Genomic DNA, 20,008 nt, shown 5'->3' on the forward strand with positions numbered 1-20,008 from the left:
ATATATATATATTGTGAGCATTATTCATATGCTTCATCCTCTCACCTGTAAATACTCATCATCGCCACTTCGGTCTGAGTAGCGGGGCTCAGGCTCGAGATAAATAAAGAAGAGTCTTTCGGCTTGAACGTCGTCTCACAAGTGGTGGATTGTGCAGTACGATTCCTCAGTCCTCTGGCTCTACCGGTGGCGCTACGCCTTCCACTACACCCCTAGAGCTCCGTTCATGTCGCCGTTTGAACTCGCAGACATCGGCAATGTCACAAGACGAGAGCTCCAACGCTGGACCATCCACGACACCTGCCCCGCCAGGAACCCCTTCCTGCTTGGTTACCACCCCTCAGAATGATCCACCGGTGTTCGCTGGCGTTCGTGGGGTCGACGTCGAAGACTGGCTGGAGCAGTACGACTGCATCAGTGCACTCAACCACTGGGACAACCCTGCAAAGCTTACTCGTGTTGCCTTCTACCTGACGGGTGTAGCCAAGACTTTGTTTTTCAACCACGAGTTGGTCTTCGTGGATTTTAAGCACCAGCTATGACAAATTTTCGCGAACCCTTCAATCCGCTCCGACATCGCGAAAAAGAAATCAGCGGAGCGTGTCCAGCAAACCGGCGAGTCATACACTTCTTACATAGAAGATGTCCTCGCCCTTTGTCGCCGCGTGAACAGCTCAATGACGGAGACGGACAGGGTGCGCCACCTGCTCAAAGGAATTGGTGCTGCGGCATTCAACGCCCTTGCAGTGCAGAACCCCACTACCGTCTCGGAAATCGTCGCCACGTGTCAGCGCCTTGATGAGCTCCATCTGCTCCGTTTGCAGCCTGACACATCTCATCTGAGCGCAACCAATTACACCGAGCGGCGCAGCTTGATTCGTTCCATTATACGAGAGGAACTCCAAGCACAGGCTACGTCTTACCCTCTTGAGCTCCGTACGACATCTCCGGGCAGCAGCCTCCGCAACATCGTCCGAGAGGAACTTGTTGCCATGAGGTGTACGGAAATTCCCAGGCACGACCTCGTACCGGCACCACCTTACGCCCAGGTTGCGGCCCTAGCGCCTCCTCAACAGACACAACCCCACGCGCCCACAATGCACGGTTCCGTGAATGCTTTGTCACCACGAGCGTCGCTTCCCTCTCCCAACGCCTGGCGCCCACCTCGACCAGTATGCTACTTAGAGTCTTTTAGCAAGTTACGGAAATACGGTACGCAAATACGGTAAGGCAGTACGGTACCGATCCTCCTTTCCCGGTCGTTGAGCGGCCAAAGCACAACCAGCGGGAAAGGAGGAGCGCTACCGTACTGCCTTACCGTATTTGCGTACCGTATTTCCGTAAGGTGCTAAAAGACTCTATTGTCCAGTCCGTGGCCATATTTCCAGGTTTTGCCGACGCCGTCAACAGGACGAAAGACGGGGTTACGACTACCATGAAAGAGACGAGTTTCCTGCTCCGGTTCCGCAATACAGTCGCCCCTACCAAATTTACGAACGTCGTTCTCCATCTCCGCAGAGCCTCAACGGAGTCGCTGCTTCCCGTTTTCCGCGTCGCCGCTCTCCGTCACCCATGCGCCGCTCCTCTTCTCTCATTCGACCAGCTACTTCGGCCCTTGGCCATCGCCCGGAAAATTAAATTGTGCAGCTTTGGGAGGGGAAGCTGCATTGTTCGGGCTAAGTCAAACTCCTCCGCAGCGGCCCTCAAATGTACTGTTAGTATGTGCTGAAGGTGTATGGACTAAAGCATTGGCAGACACGGGGGCAGCACTTTCCGTTATTAGTATCGAAATGTGCTCTCGCTTGCGAAAGGTAAAAACCCCGTATACTGGACCTCCCCTTCGGTGCGCCAATGCAGTTCTTGTTCGGCCTATTGGTGTGTGCACAGCGCGAGTTTTCATTGACGGCATACTTCATCACATTCAGTTTCTCGTCCTGCCGTCATGTACGCACACACTAATTTTGGGATGGGACTTTCTATCTTCAGCGTCGGCCGCGGTATCTTGTCAACAGCGAGTCGTTCATATGACGATGTTCGCAAACTGCGTTTCCTCACGGCGGTCAATTGTTCCATTCCACCTGGCGACGACAATGTTCTGACGTTGACGTCCGATACCATCGTTAATGGTGATGCGTTTCTCGCTCTATGCGATCGCTGGATATCCCGAGGAATTGTAATTGCGCCTAGCTTGGTCAGGTTTCATGACAGCAGAGCGTTGGTCACTGCACGTAACCCTACGTCTTCGCCACTTGTTCTGCCCCAAGGTAACGTTGTGGCCTGCTTTGCTGACACAGAACCTCTTGCCCTGATGCCTCTTCACACAGATCCACCACCGTCGCCTACTACTATCAACGACCATGCGATCACCACTGCTTTAACAGCCACCATCAACCCTGATCTCCCTGCGGCGCAAAAGGAAGCTCTCTTAGCACTACTTCGAAAACACAGTGCTTCTTTTGACATCCACTCCAAGCTTCTGGGTCGTACATCCGTCGCCATGCACCGCATCGAAACCGAGGGCAATACCATTGTGCGCCGCTGACCATACCGCGTCTCCTCTGCAGAGCGTAAAATCATCGAGGACAACGTCGCTGACATGCTGAAACGCGACATCATTCGGCCATCGTCCAGTTCTTGGTCGTCGCCTGTTGTGCTCGTCCGGAAGAAGGACGGCTCGGTACGATTTTGCGTCGATTATCGAGCTCTCAATAAGATCACGCGCAAAGATGTATATCCGATGCCGCGAATTGACGATGCCCTCGACTCCCTTGAGGGCGCTGAATATTTCTCAAGCCTTGATCTTCGATCAGGGTATTGGCAAATAACTATGCATGAAGTGGACAAGGACAAGACGGCCTTTGCAACACCCGATGGCCTCTATGAGTTCAGTGTAATGCCCTTCGGTTTATGCAACGCTCCGGCAACGTTTGAGCGTATGATCGACACAGTTCTTCGTGGCCTGAAGTGGAAGACCTGCTTATGTTATCTTGATGACATCGTTATTTTTTCTTCCACTTTCCGTCGGCATCTCGAGCGGTTGGACGAAGTTTTGACGTGCATTTCTAACGCTGGGCTTCAACTCAATACAAAAAATGTCATTTCGCCAGAAAGAGCATCATTGTATTGGGCCACCTGGTTAGCAAAGATGGTGTTCGTCCAGATCCTGACAAGGTGAGTGCCGTTACATGCTTCCCTCGGCCTGAAAATCAAAAGCAGTTACGAAGTTTTCTCGGCCTCGCGTCGCATTTTCGCCGCTTCATCCGTGACTTCGCTTCCATCGCGTCGCCACTGCACAAACAGCTGACGTCGGGCACAGCCTTCACTTGGACAACCGACTGCGACATCGCTTTTGACACCCTCAAGGCGGCGCTGATATCTGACCCCGTCCTCTGTCATTTCGATGAGCACGCCCCTACTTGTCTACACACCGATAGCGGGCATGGCATAGGTGCCGTCCTCCTACAGCATGATGCAACTGGTCGAGAAAGAGTCGTTGCCTACGCCAGCCGCGCACTCACAACTGCTGAACAAAACTACTCCATCACAGAACAGGAATGCCTGGCTGTAATTTGGGCCGTACAGAAATTCCGCCCATATCTTTACGGACGCCATTTTACCGTAATTACAGACCACCACGCGCTATACTGGTTGTCATCACTAAAGAATTTGTCCGGACGCCTCGGCCGCTGGGTGCTCCGGCTACAGGAGTATTCATTTGACGTCCTTTACAAATCTGGGGAAAAACACCAAGATGCCGACGCCCTCTCTCGTTGCCCTCTGCCACTAACATCTTCTCCGTGCAAGCCTCTTCATTGCTCCTCCCATGATGAAGACGCTACGCGTCCACTTACGTTATCGGCACTAGCGGTTGGTGGCCCGCTTCCTTACAATCGCCACACGCAGCTGGCCTCCTGTCAACAGCAAGATCCATACTGCCATCGCATTGTTCAACGACTCTGCGGAATGTCTCCACCGCCTAATGCCAGGCTGCGCCGACAACTCAGGCAATTCAAGCTTGAAAACAACGTGCTGTACCGATACGTTTACAATGATGATGGACACCGGTGGGTTCCCGTACTTCCACGCTAGCTTCGTACGCAGATCCTTGAGGCCTTCCACGACGACCCATCTGCTGGCCACTTGGGATTCCATAAAACATACACCCGCTAAGGAGCCGCTTCTTCTGGCCTGGTCTGTCTACATCGATTGCAAAGTACGTCTCTTCGTGCGCACTATGTCAACGACACAAGCGGCCGACTTCACCTCCTGCTGGCTTGTTACAACCAATACCATGTCCCGAGGAACCTTTTGCCACTGTTGGAATGGACCTATTCGGACCTCTTCCCGTAACGTCCACAGGATATCGATGGATCGTGACAGCTGTTGACCATCTGACGCGGTACGCAGAGACCGCTCCTCTACGCTCTAGTTCTGCCTCTGACGTGGCCACCTTCTTTCTCGAAGCCATTGTCTTGCGTCATGGTGCGCCCCGCGTCCTCTTGAGCGATCGCGGCAAGACTTTTCTGTCTACAGTAATTGAAGAAATGCTTAAAACTTGCGGCACCGTTCACAAGACAACATCAGCATACCACCCTCAAACCAATCGCATAACAGAGCGATTCCACCGCACACTAATTGATATGATCTCCATGTATATTGGGCCCGCTCACGACAACTGGGACACAATCTTACCATTTGTGACGTTTGCTCACAATACTATCGATGATTTTTGCGCAAACTTTACAAAAAGTGACTGGGGACAGAGAAGGACCACACACACGGCACTTTGCGCTCATATGTGCCGTGTGTGTGGTCCTTCTCTGTCACCAGTCACTTTTTGTAAAGTTTGCGCAAAAATCATCGATAATGTTTAACCAACTAGCCCACTGCCAAGTTTTTCTCACAATACTGCCGTCCAACGCACTACTGGGTACTCACCGTTCTACCTTGTTTACGGCCGTTCGCCGACATTCACGATCGACGCTTCATTCTTACGCACTACAACCGACAATTCTACAACTATGCCGGAACATTTCGTCTCGAGACTTCAAAATCATCTACAAACATGAGCTGTTTCATGTACTTGTGTTTTCGGTATGCATACCGTTTCAATGTAGTGTTTCTTTGTATATATATATATAGTTGTGTTCATTTCAATTTTTTCTCACATTATTCTCCCATATTTATACCGTATTCTTCAGTGTTTGTCGATTTTTTTTACACTATCTCTGCAGTTGAAATTTGCTGCTAATTTTGCTGATATTTTGCTTGCTTGTGTTATGCTTCCTTGTACTTTTCCTGTTTACCTGCTTGTATTTTTTTTTCTACATGACCACATGTCTGCGGTCAATCTGCTTAGGGTCAGGAATCCCGTCAAGCTGCATTTTAGCAGCTTTTAATTCCTGTCCTTGCATCTTTTTTTTCACTTTTTAATCTGATTTGCATTTTGTTTTGTGTTGACCATTACTATTGTATGAAAATATTGAATTCATTGTACCTTAACATTGTGCTTTAACATGATTGCTGAAAAAAAAAAAAGAAAAAGATTGCTAAATAAACTGAAACTGAAAAACTGAAAAAACTGAAAATTGTCGGCAACTTGCTCGGCTCAGTACAGAAGCTAGTCAACACGATAGCAAGCAGCGGTTTATATATATATATATATATATATATATATATATATATATATATGTGTGTGTGTGTGTGTGTGTGTGTGTGTGTGTGTGTGTGTGTGTGTGTGTGTGTGTGAGAGTGTTAGTATAGAAGACACTGCTTATATAGAAGGTTGATGAATTCCTACCGCATCAGTATCAGTCGTCTCCGTGACAACGTGATGGCATGCATTAACGCCGCATAAAGCCCAGTGTGTTGCTGTTCAAGGACGGGTTGCGGTGCGGCGCGAGTGACGCACTTACGCGTGTGGCTGACTGACAGGCATCGGCACGCACGCAGCGCTCGTCGCCTGTAGCGTCGGAAAAACAGCCGCAGTGCTGCACTTGGTTTCGTGTGTTCTCTGGTGCAGCGCTGTTGACAATTAACACTGCAGAGTAAATAGTCGCAGTGGTTGTGCACTAATCTATAGTATATACCATACTGTCGCTGTCGTTTCGTTACGCAGAGATCGCGGTGAGGAGCGTTGCAAAACGGACAGCAGCCAAAGGACGAGTCTTGCCAGGGGCGTAGCCAGAAATTTTTTTCGGGGGGGGGGGGGGGGGGGGTTCAACCATGCTTTATGTATGTTCGTGCGTGCGTGTGTATGTGTGCGTGTATATATGAGCAAGCAAAATTGAAAATTTTCGGGGGGGTTTGAACCCCCCCGACCCCCCCCCCTTGGCTACGCCCCTGAAACCTATAGTGGCGTACAGCATATGCAACACGCGTGGATAAAAAAAAAGAAACTTAGTAGGCAGCACGTTGATTCCTTTATCGTCGCCTTCATGAGCCAAGCGCCAACGAATTTTTCTTTTTTGAGGCTCCCGGACGTATAGCAAGAGCCGTATACGGATATAGCGGTTGGGATGTGTGGGATGAAAGGAACTTCCGAGTCCCTGCATATTTTCGCGCTTACATGTACATACCGCAGCTTTTCTACATACACTGCGCACAGTATGCGTACTATGAATAACACCTATAAGCATTTTGTATATTGTAGTATGTAGTATGTGTATACCAGTGGCGTAGCCAGGAATTTTGTTCGGGGGGGGCTCACGTTGCAGCGCGACCTCCTCACATGACTTTTTAGAACGACCAAGTATATGAATAACATTTATTTATTTATTTATTTATTTATTTATTTATTTATTTATTTATTTATTTATTTATTTATTTATTTATTTATTATATCCTCAAAGGTCCCGTATCGGACTTTACATGAGGGGTGGTTGTCATAAAATGGCGGTATCGATGAAGGTGTATGTTAGGATGTGGTTGAGTCTGCTTCCTGGATGGAATTTTTGAAGCGCGCAAAATCGCGGATGACTGCTGCTTCGTTCGGAAGGTCATTCCAGTCTCGGGCGGTGCGCAAAAAGAAGGGCTGCTGAAATGAGATGGTGTGGGCACGTGGCGGAATCACAGCATTTGGATGACTTGTGCGATGACCTTGATGGGCCGGCTGGATGAGGTGGTTGTCATGTGGGGTTGAATAAAAGAATCTGTGAAAAAGGCAGAGACGTGCAATACGACGACGAAGAGCGAGGGTAGAAAGATTTAACTGGGATTTGAGGGCGGAGACGCTCGAGTAGCGGGAATAATCTGAAACAATGAATCTGGTTGCTCGGTTCTGTACTGACTCAAGTATTTCGATATGATTAGTTTGGTGGGGGTCAAAAACAGCAGATGCATACTCAAGTTTTGGTCTGACAATGGTTTTATAAGCGAGTAGTTTAACGGAAGGTGGTGCCATGGAAATGTCACGGCGTATGTACCCGAGAGCGCGGTTAGCGGAGTGAATTATGTGATTTATATGGTCGCCCCAAGATAGGTCACTCGAAAGATGGACACCCAGTTATTTAATCTAGTCAGTAGCAGCTATATCACAGTTGTTGATTGTGTAAGTAGCCGGCGTGTGGTTTCGGCGACGATGGAAAGAAATTAGTAATGTTTTTTCGCATTAAGGGACATCAACCAGGTGGTACACCACTGCTGAATGCGTGAGAGGTAATGCTGTAGAGGGGAGACATCAGTGGGGTTATTTATAGGGCGGTAGAGGACACAATCATCAGCAAGAAGACGGATGTTAGATTCAACGGAAAGCGGAATATCGTTAATGTATATTAGGAATGTAAGAGACCCTAGGACGGTACCCTGGGGCACGCCGGACAAGACATGGGAGAGGTCGGAGGAGTGATCGTTAACATGCACGAATTGTTTACGGTTTGTTAGGAATGCTTTAATCCAGTTAAAAACATGCCGATGAAGGTTTAGACGCAAGGTTTTTAGAAGGAGACGGGAGTGGGGTACCTTATCGAAGGCTTTTTCAAAATCTAAGAACAGTGTGTCAATTGGGATGTTACGGTCCATATGAAGCTGAATGTCGTGCAGGAATAATGTTAGTTGGGTCTCGCATGAGTGAGCTTTACGAAAGCCATGTTGGTTTGGGTGAAAGAAGTTTACGGATGATAAAAATGTAGCAACATGAGAAAAGATAACGTGTTCCATGATCTTTCAACAAACACTAGTGAGCGAGATTGGTCGGTAATTACCTGCAAATGAGCGATCACCTTTCTTGAAGACCGGAATGACCTTCCCAACTCTCCAGTCTAATGGGACTTCACCTGTGTCGAGTGACTGCTGAAAAATGATTGGCAATATGGAACTGCATACATGTTTAGTATTTTTCAGAATTTTGGCGTTTACGCCATCTATACGGCATGACGAAGAGTTCTTTAATTAGTTAATAACTTTTACGATTCCCTCTGAATTGAATTCAATCTTTGGCATTGGCGGAAAAGCAAAATGCGGAAAATCAGGAAGTTCGTTGTTAGGTTCGTTAGTAAAGACGGAACAAAATGCAGAGTTGACGGATGGAACGTCGCAATCGGCAACGGGGGATCCAGAAGTGTCACAAAGAGAGACTGTGGTTTTGTCGTCCGGTTTCATAATTTTCCAAAAAAGGCGTGGGTATGTACATGTATTACCATGTTACATACATTGTTACTGGTATTACCATTAACATGTATTACCAGTGACAATTTGTATTAGATGCTGCAAATCACTTCTTGAATGCTGCCCTCCGTTAAGAACTAGTAAGAAATGTGTTTTTTTCGTAAAAATATTATGTTGGCATGCCCGCAAAATCTTTCCTAGAATAACTGTCATCAATCTTTTCAATATTTTTTTTTTGTGTGTGTGTAACAGGTAGGGCAAATATCACGTAAACTTCGGAACTGCATCAGTTTTGAACTGAAGAAGCGCCTGATAACAAAAAAAATGAAGTCCACAAAATAACCAGGACGAGATCAAATATTTTAATGTAGATTGTTTACGCAAAATGTTCATCTTTTTGCACAAATGGTGCGGCTAGGGAAAAGCAAGAATGGGAAAGTACACCTCGAATACTGGCAAAACATGTCACCGGAAACAGTGCGCAGTATGCTTACGCAAAACTTCACAAATGTACATTTAAATATGCAATCAATAAACGGAACTAAGCAATGATCACTATACATAATGCCTAACTGATATGTCCTTGGGCCAAGCTGCTGTCTCGGACGCACCATGTGGACAGAACTATAAAGGAAGAGCGCAGAAATAACGAAACAAACTATTTCAAAACTGTTTTAAAAGTGCGAACCACTATTGTGCACTCAATATAAAAGGAAGGTTGCCGCTTCAAGTTCAAAAAGCAATGAAGAACAAAAACGACAAATGAAAGTAACAAACAATGCTGCTAGTATGGTTTCCCAATAGTTGAATTTGTTTGGTAACGCCGCGTATGCTGACCTCTCAGTGAACAAGGCGAAGCTGTCGATTGGCTGGTAATGCCCACCTGATGCCCGTATTCTTATGTTTATATTAGGTCACAGTGTTAACTGCTAAAAGGTACAAAATCCTCACGGCTTTAAAAGGTGATGAACAATGATATTGCGTCAGAATTACGGGCTCATTGACCTGAACTCTGGAACAGCAGTGTCTTTTCCTTTCGTTTGCGCTGATTTTTGTCCTGCTCGGTATCAAAGGACAATGTTGACCCGGCGAGGAAGCTTAGCGAAACGGTCACTGACTTCCGACACGCTGATGTCGACATTTCTGTAGGCGTACAGAAGTGCCTGGCCAACCATGCGTTCCTCAGACATCGTGGAGCGTAAGTAGTTCTTAAGTAACCTCATGCTTGAAAACGTTTTCTCTGCGCTGGCAGTGGTGACTAGAATCAGGAGTAGCTTGTACACATTCACATAGAACCTGCTGTCACAATGAGAGAGGGCACCGGTTCCAGTACCGGGGCGCTGGTTTGCTGCTTCGTTCGCCCACTTTGTCCACCATAGTCGCAGTTCTCCAAAACCAGCCCTCGTTCCGACGTCATGCGCAAAAACGGTCAGGAGTTTTGCTGCTCCTTTCTGCTCCCGATCATCTTGCATTGATGGTATTGCGGATGGTACAATTAATGAAAAGTCCTTTAGAAGTGCCCTGTGCTTTTAGAACCGTTGGTTTAACTGGTCCATGAACGGAATGAACAGGGTTCTGCGAAAATATTCTTCCGCGCTTTCGAATGCATTGCTCCCAAGGTTTTGCTTCCGGACACCGGCTCGACGGCTGGTGATCTCCACATATTTTTCTGCCAATGCCTGCACTTGTGCAAATATTTTTGAGGAAGAAGCATTTGTGTTCTTGCGGTCACTTTCAATTGTCTGCTGTACCAATTCTATGTCTTTAATGTCAGCGCTCATGTCGATACTCCTCGTCTGCAGCTTCTTTGACAGTGGCAAAGTCAGTGCTAACACGTGCTCCGTCACATGCAGGCTTACAAGGAACGCTGGTGAAAAGAGTGCCAACATTAGACTGTTTGCCTGCACTGGACTTTCGCCATTTCCGCTAAACTTAATCCCCTCTAGTGCTGCGATCAACGGCTCAAAGAGGCTCACAAATGAAAGCACTGCGTCGTGCTTCTCGGTCCAGCGCGTTTCGCATAGTCCCAAAAGGCGCTGCCTTGTAGACTCAGGACAGCTCAAACGTATCATTTTTCGCAAAACGTGTGAGCGGCTAGAAGATTTACGGAAAAAGACTGACGTCGCCTTCAGAGTCACAGAACAGTTTCGAATGTCTGTGATGGAGCAAGCCGCACACACAACTAGATTAAGGTAGTGGCAATCGCAGTGAGTACATAGAGTGCGGCTGGATATTTCTCACGAACAGCAGCTTGAACACCATTCGTTTTGTCGGCCATCGAACTTGCACCATCGTAGCCTTGACCACGGAGATGCTGCATGTTAATTCCCATTTCTATAAGGCGCCTTATGATGGTGTCGGCGAGGGCCCGGCCATTTGGTCGTGAATTGTCCCAAAGCCTAAGAACACATCTTCGATTCCGTTCGCATCCTTATAAAGGTACCTTGCACAAACAGTAAGTTGCTCGATACCAGCAACATCCGTCGTTTCATTAGCAAGTACAGAGAAGCAGCCTGCAGCGTTTACTTCTGCGACTAGGCTTTCCTTGATGATTGCAGCAGACATTTCTATAATGTGGTTTTGTACATCTGGACTAAAATATGAGGCCTTACTTGGGCAACTTTCCAAATGCTTTTTTAAATCTGTGTCACCACAATCCGCGCGCATGCAAAGCAGCTCTCTGAAGTTGCCTGTATTTGTAGAGGAGGCTGTGCTTTAATCCATGGGACCACTGTCTCTATGTCCACGGAGAGCCACACCTTGCCGCCCGCAAAAGAGAACTGTCTCAACTATAGGCTGTAACTTCCTTCGGGTCTCTCTTATTTTAATTAGCCTGCCATGGTCCGGTTGATCAACAACACTGGGCACACATGCTGAGAAGGTTTGAAGAAAACTATCGGCTACCAGGTGAGCGTCAGTGTGATATTTAGTGACTTCATGTGCACCGAAGACTTCGAGGGCTTGCTTCCACTTTTGAAATGGCTTGGATACGAGGGCCTTAGTGCGCGCATGTTGGCCCTTGCCAAACTCACTTCTGCTAAAAAGGACACACACCCGGCAAAACGCACCTTTTGAAGCGCTGAGTAGCTAAGCCATCGGTACCTGTCCAGCCAAGCCACGTAAACTTCGTTTCTCCTTGAAATCGTTCATAGACTTAAACATATAGCATGGCGGAGCAATCCAGGAGAAGCTAGCAGTTGATGTTTTGTGTCATCTACTTTTGAGCCATCTGTGTAGAGCCCGATATCAAACTTGCTTCTGCTAACATTTTGAGGGTCAGAAAAAGATAAATAATTAAATAAATGATAATCAGGCTGAAGCCCAATAAATCCCACCACCCGGGTGACGCCGCTGGTTGGTGGTGTATGAGAGCACGAAAAATTTCGGGGGGGGCTGAAGCCCCATAAGCCCCCCCCCTGGCTACGCCCCTGGTGTATACGATGCACTGCCCGACGTCACTTAACCAGTGTATTCTGTGTTATTATTTATATGCAGAGAGAAAGAGAGAGATAACCTAAAAGCAAAAGAGACTTGCCAGCGTGGACGTAATCGCCTAATCTGCAGTGAAAGGAGAAGAATGGGACAGAGAAAAAAATCGGCAGATCCCACGTGTTGTGGGAATCGGTTTCATGCGAAGTAGTCAGCGAGTACTTCTATGCTGTATTTTATGGCCTTGAGCCAAGCGTTAAGAGGTGGATCGACGTGTTTTTGTAAGTGTAGTAGCTGTGTGCGCATCCTGGGCTTACCAGGCACGCCGACAATACTGGCGTTTAAAGGGTAACTTATGGTGCGACGTAACGTCAGCCCTCACGTTAGAGTACATACGTCAGTATTATCGAAACTAAGTGAACTTTATGGTGCAATCATGTGAACATCATACCTAACTTTCGTTAACGTATTCCTCCGGGGTCGAGCAATGCTTCAATATAGCTTGCTGAATCATAGGAATACAAATGTAATGTTTATTAGACTGCTAAAAAGCGGAGCCAACACTGGAACCACACACATTAATCTGATATGACGCCTGTATCGTAGGAGTACATATGTAGTGTTTATTGCTTTCTTGTAAAATTAGATAGTCAGCACCACAACCACAGTTGAAGTTGCACCGACATTACGCCTGCATAGGCTGTTTTTCCAAACCAGTTTATAGACCTATTGTGGCTCTGTGGTAGAATACCTGTCCGCCATTCAGAATGCTTGGGTTCGATTCCTGCTGGGGTCCTAATTTTTATTCTTTCCACTGGTCGGGTCAACGCTGCCGATGACGGTTTACCTTAACACTCTCGCATTTAAATTACCAATGTCTGTTCTCGCCGTTCCTGGGTAGATATAAACTGTTAATCACCTGTGGCGCATACCCGTACACCGCGGTCCGTGGTAAACGGGTATGTGCCACACGTGTCTGGAGGAAATGATTTGACGACGTACGCGACAGGATTTTCACGTTATTCATGTCGTTACCCGTCAGTCATATTCGTCAAATCCTCTTATCCTCCCATGCCAATTTCGGTCCACACCAAGTTAAGGAGGCGATCATGAGAGCACCCAGACGTACGTAGGCGGCTAGATAGATACGTTGATAGAAATGCTCAAAGTGCCAAAGGTTCGCTAAAAACGATTCGCATTTAAAAATTGAACACATTAGCGCGGCTTGACATATTGGTTCCACATTATACAACACTTAGTAAATTGACTATATCGAGTGTCTGTTCTTTCGCCGATTTACATTATGTTTTCGTTGTTTCAAGAGTCGCGCGCTATTCGGTACGCATACACTTTCATGCGGTCCGAATACGCGAAAAGTGATTGCGCTAAAGATCTACAAATGTTTGTACTTCTGAGCCTGACTGCAAGGTAAGCAACGGCAATCGCAGACGAAATACTTTGAGGACCACTGAGAAGTGCGGTCTTTTTCATGTCGGCTCGCGTCGCTGTTGAGGCTTTCGGGACGCTAGTGGCGACGTGCCGTGGCAACTCATACCCGTCGTGTGGTGCCGTACGTGGACGTCGTTCACAAGCACTGTAGAGAATGCGACGGGGTACGAAACGCGCGAATCGCGAGGATCTGCGGCGCGAAAAGTGTACCTGGCCCACTGCGGGCCTCTCGCACTTACGGGAGCCCGACAAAGACAGCGCCGGCGTGCGCGGCATTCCCGCGGGGGTATTCCCGCGAGGGTAACGCCATTTAACAAAGCTCTCGCTGGCACCCATTCTCACGTGCCTGCTCTAGAATGCGTCACATGCCACCGTAATTGTGTCCGCGGCGTCATCTGTTTGCGCTTGGGTATGCTCCACACACACAGCGGGTGGATGTAACACAAACGCGCTTCCGGCGACAGCCTCGCGTTGCCTTTGTTTCTCCTCCCTGTCTTTTGTCGCGACCGGCTGGCCCTCGCAAGTTATCTCCACTGAACATCGAGGAAGCGCCGCACTCGCGCTGTCTGTGCCGTGCTTCCCGTCCGTCGTGGAACTGTAGCGCTGACCTCGCACGGCGGCATATATCACTCGGCATATATGCCGAGTAATACTGTTTCAAAAGGGGGGAGCTCAGAAGGTGTAGATGTGTGCTACGTCCTACTTCGGTTTTTGAGCGATAGTTCGCACTATCGCATCTCGCATACGACGACGCGGAGTTCGTGACACAATATGGTGGCTATAATGTCATAATGGCGGCTGCGGACTGTGGAGGCCGCGGCGTTATGGTCCCTATGAGAATTGCATCTACGGCAGTTCGCGTGCGTTTAAATACTTCCCTTCGGGGGGGGGGGGGGGGGGATCTCCTGCCAAACGGAATTACTGCAATCGTCTTAATACTCGTATCTGTTAGTCTTGACGTCTTGCTCACGTGGAATCATCCGCTGGACAGACGGAAGTCGGACGGACCGCAGTTTGTGATGTCATCACAGCAGCCGCGAAGCGGCACATGCCTGGCTTTTTTGGACGTATCGAAATGAAACGCCGATTTACATACTGGAGACCGAAAACGAAGTGGTCGGATCGGTCGATTTATTACATCTTAAACACACACACACACACACCTTTCCTTAACTGAATCCTAGTAGTTTTAAGATAATTAGAAGTGAAAGTGGATGAAATAAGGACAACTTGCCGCCGGTGGGAACCGAACCCACAACGTTCGCGTCATGCGAACACTCCCAACATGCTGCATATTCACAGAGTTCATGTTACAGAAAAAATATCCAATTAAGAAAGTGGACGGGGGAATGGCCGCCGTCGTATATAGCTCGACTGGTGGAGCATCGCACGCGTAATGCGAAGGTTGTGGGCTCGATCCCCACCGGCGCCAAATTGTTTTTTTTTTTTCGTCCACTTTAATTAATTTCCCTTTTATCTTATAATTCCGACACTTCAATAAAAAAAATAAAAACTAAGACACCGCCTCCACACGCTTTCCTTGGTCTTCGAATGGCGGGGAGAGAGGGAGACGTCTCTCCCCTTCCCCTGGAGGGGAGAGCCCTGGATGCGACACATCGATCTGTGTCCTCCGCAGGTATTGTATGGTTCGGGCAGGGCACTTAGCCCGTTATCGCCGCTTCTCTTGAACAGCGGCAAAATCGGCCTAGGAGGTCAATGGCACCCAAAAGCCGGCTTCATGACTGTCGACAGCAGGGTTGCCAATGGTGGCTACTTTTCGCAAATTGGCGAATTTGAGAGGCCCGTGGCGACCTAAAATTACGAATGGCGACATGGCGAATTTTTGGCGATTTTCGGCTTATGTCTCCACTGAGTTATGCAACCTAAGCTCAGTGTCTTCCCAATTAACGATTGAGCGGCAACATTCTCTGTATTTTTCTTGTGTTTAGACCCACGAGTAGTATGTGCATATTACGCGTCACTCGGTATGTCCGTCCTGTAACTCGTGTGTATCTCCTCAGTTCATCTAGATGCAGGAGGTACTGGAATGTCCCCCAGCGACATTCTAGCAAAATGTAAGTCAGCGGAGTGCCTTGCAAACCGCGAGCGGGCAGTGTTTGACTATAAGTTTATGGCTTTAGGTGCTTTAAGCTTCTCTAAAGTTTCGCTTCTGAAGGTGCTAGACGACGGGTTGGCCGCCTGTTCCGACCATGTCTTCCGCCAAAGCTCCAACTGTTCTGAATAGCTTGGCGACTTATTCACTGTTGCAGTACCCCCAATTCAGCTCGTAAAGACTGTTTTGGAATAGCGAAGAGAGGCGGATACGCGGCTATTCGTGCAATAAAAAAATATTTATTGAGGCATTTTCCACTGTTCTCGGTGAGCGTGTGCAATGAAAACAATTGCTATGTAACGTTTTACACTGTCTACCTGATCATTAATAACGCATCAGATTGCCGCGTGTAGATATAGGTGACTATAAGAAAGGGTCAGTGGCGTCTGGTATATTAGTTCACACTGAAAAGGTGTAAGACTCACTAATGATCGGTTCCTGTAAGAATGCTGTCGTGTTACCTTCAATAAACCTTTTAATACCTTTAATTCATATAAGGGTACGTAAAGCTGTCTGCAAACAACGCTTTCACGGTTTTCGCCCAAGGTTTACCACACCTTTACCTTTGAAACGAGCGGACAGGGATGGAACGATATCATGAGCGTTTCATTCATCCACCCTTGCGCCACCACGCACATCTTGCGGCTAGTCGGCGAAGTAGCACTATGCACTCCCATGGTGAAGCGGGCGAAACGACTGGCATTGAGAAACGTCAACATAATTTCAGGGTCTTGGATGGTACTGTATTCTACGGGGCTATACGTGAGTGGAAACTTTTATTACTAGGTATGCCGCACATATCTAGAATGGCGACTTCTTTGGCGACATTTGTAAAAAAATGGCGACTTTTGGCGACTTTTTGCTCTTCGTTTGGCGACATTTACTCGAAAGTCAGTGGCAACCCTGGTCGACAGAGGAAGTTCCGCAGCGTCTGCCTGTATATATAACAAACTGCCAATATCCTCCGAGCGACAGCAACGCGCTTATGCGGGCGCTTCCCTTTTAAAGAACAGCAATAATAAAGCGCTTAAATGCGCCTTGGCACGCTCGGCACGTACTTCTAATTTGCGAATATACAACTATATTATTTCTATATATCTTATTCTATATACTGTAGTATTTCTATAGTCGTATATACGACTACGCGAATATACAACTATAGAAATAGACACGTGATGGACAGCATAGGCGTATTAAGGTATAGTGTACTAGAATAATTTCCTAGTGACGCGTCCGGGAAGGAGCGCGCGTGCCCGTTTGTGTAGACGCCACCAGGTGTCGCCGCTGCGCCTTTTTCTAGTAGACCGGCCGCTGTCTCCCGGTGCGTTTGACGTTGTCCGAGTTTGTAGGCGTTCCTTATGCAACGGATTCTTTTATTGCAGCACAAAAAGACTGTATTTACTGTAGTATAGTGTAAAGAAAGTTTCTGAAAACCACGTCAACACACTAGTATCGACAACGTCGTCTGCTAGCGTAAAGGCTGCAGACCGGCGGATTCATTGCAGTTCGGGACATCGCCTCAGCAGTATGTATTCGCAAGTTTTATCATACATTGCACAAACCCAGCATGTATGGACCTGTTTTTCTTTTATGGCGCTATATCTATCACATTTAAATCGCGTGCTGGTCACAAACTACATAAAAGTGCACAGCAACGTCTGCGCTGCGTTCATATGCCAGAAGGCGTACAAATAAATAAAGGCCTCGACAGACACGCATTGATTGTGATAAATTTTTTGTACTTTGTTATCGGTTCCAGAACCGCATCTAAACGAAATTATTCCGGCGTTTCCTTACACCATTTCACGGCGTACAACGAGACTCTCTTTTTCTTTTTAGCATCGTACATAGAAGCGTCTGAGAAAAAAAGGAAACAAAACAAGTCCTCCACCGTTTTTTGCACAAGTGCTACCACGTTGAAAGTATAGCGTCGCACTACAGACTAACGAAGTAAGCAGTCGCAAAGCGCGTCCGAACCGGCCCAAACCAGCCCGAACCGGCTCGGCGACTAGAAAAAGGCGCAGCAACGCCACCAGTGGCGTCTACTGGCGTTTGCTTCAACCTGCCTATTGTCCCTCCCTCGAGGACGCGCCACTAGGAGAATATTCTAGTACACTATATATTAAGGTGTACAGTGGTGCGATCTTGTACGCGTTACAAAATAAACACGGAGGCGTGGCATGACAACCAGCCGCACGTGACCGCACGCGAATGGCCCATTTGAACCGCGACAGACGTCACGGCTCTGCATTGACCAATCGCGTGCGGTCACGTGCGGCCGGTTGTCATGCCACGCCTCCGTGTTTATTTTGTAACGCGTACAAGATCGCACCACAAATCCCCTCCGAAAATTTTCACTTTGCATGTGTATACTCACACATACATACATATATAGAGAGATCGACACCCCCGCGCCCCCTTCCTAAATAAAATCCTGGCTACGTCCCTGCTACATGGAGATCACTTGTTTAGGCATCTTGACAACATGTAGCCGTTCTTTAGGTCTTAATATCTTCAGTGGAACCATTATTTATTTATTTATTTATTTATTTATTTATTTACACATACTGCAGCCCTAATTTAGTGATACAGCAGGAGCAGGAACGTTACACAATGGCAACAAACAAAATAATGCAAGCTAATAAATGGGCTAATACTCGCGAAAACACACATACACGCACAGAAGAATAAGAATTGTTTTTTAAAAAATGAAGCAATTTACATTTCAGCAAGGTGCTCGCTAGTGGCAACTAAAAAAAAAAAAAGAAAACTTTTATTGCTAGGGTACGAGTGTTACCGGGCAGTTAATTCCAAAGTTATACACCAGAGCACGCCTGTCTCGCACCCAGGCTTCTGGCGAGCCGAGCGGATACTCTCGCACCCAAACGCCGGGCTGACCGGGCTGCCGAGACGCGCGCGGACTGCACCAAGTAAACAGGGCAAGCTGCAGTTCTGAGGCTTTAAAGTGCGGAAAAGTGCCCGTTCACGCCACTTCAGCGTGTAAGAGCTCGTCTGGGCACTACTGCGTCGTCTTTGGATGCCAAAACAAGCTGCGCAACAAGAGGATATTAGCGTTGTCTGCGACGATTACGACGCGCCACGGAAATAGTGCCGGTGTGGTGTTCTCAGCTTCGCCGCGAGTGGATAACTGTGATTCAAGCAAAAAAACTAGGAGCCGAGTGAAAATGCGCGAGTAAGTACACTAACTGCGTGTATTCTGCAGTGTGATGCCCACCTATTTCATTTTACGAACCTAATTTGCGTGACACGCAGCTGGGTTGAAGGCAGGCGCGAGCTTTGTGTGGGGGTGCACTTCATACCTTTGAGCGTTTCTTTTGACGAAAGTCTAGTGCAAGGTAGTGCTTTCAAGCACAAGCAATCAGCATGCTTTGCCACTTTCAACGTAGTATTAAGCTTTAGTGATTTGATGGCATCCACGCCTTCGAGATTTCCTCTTCAAAAGGTAATAAATGGCACGGTGCTCCTCAACAGCTGGTCAGAATTTCGTGCTTTCAATGCAGTGTTTGACGTCCCCAAATTTATTTGGACACGAGGCATCCAGCTCCACATAATACATGTATTGGCACGTAAGTAAACAGTACTCGCGCCAGTGTCCTTTACGTCGCAGGCGTAGCTAACCGGCTTAACTAAGAGTAGCACAGTTTCGCTTGTAAAGCACCATCGTTACAAGAATAAAATCGCGCAGGTAGCTTCCAAAAAAAACGCTGAACGATACTGCAGGTTATACTCTCTGATAGCACGCTTTTGTGAGCAAGACGCATTATTGTAAGAACGCTCATGAAACAAAAATTACGTTCCACGTAGCTGTACCCGTAAAGCGTACTCTAATTATTACGCGATGAATGCTGAAATATGGTGTAATATGGCTTGTAATATGGCGCAACAAAACATCGTTTCACTCTTTCGCGAGCTGCCCGGCAATTAGGATTCACGCGTATTACAGCGAGAACGTTTTTTTTACAAATGTAACAGCGTACGTATCTGACGAGGTTGCTTCCGCAGCCCACTCAGCACGTACTGTATACATTGCGGGCTTGCATGAGCAAGATGTTCTTGATGTTCCAATAAAATCAGCGAAAATGTCCAGGCTAGAAAAGACGCGAAACACGCTCTCCGACGGGCTGAGTTTCGGGAGTTTCACGTTTGCTCTGTGTAGCGTCTGCTGGCGTGGCAGCCCGCGCATGTTGTTTCGCCGCGTGTGCGATAGATGGCGCGACGCGCGAGTCTGCTGTCCCCACCGTTACCGAGCAGCTTACTGTGACGGGCGAGGAGGTAGGCTTAGCCTATCAGCAGCGGACTACTTCCCTCGACACGGACCAGATGGCACTAGTTCGTGCTCTCGTGTGGGACGCGCCCTTACGTGCGATGTTTCCGGCGGTGTTTACTTGCGCT

This window comes from Rhipicephalus sanguineus, chromosome 1 (genome assembly GCF_013339695.2).
Source record: "Rhipicephalus sanguineus isolate Rsan-2018 chromosome 1, BIME_Rsan_1.4, whole genome shotgun sequence".
Taxonomy (NCBI): Eukaryota; Metazoa; Arthropoda; class Arachnida; order Ixodida; family Ixodidae; genus Rhipicephalus; species Rhipicephalus sanguineus.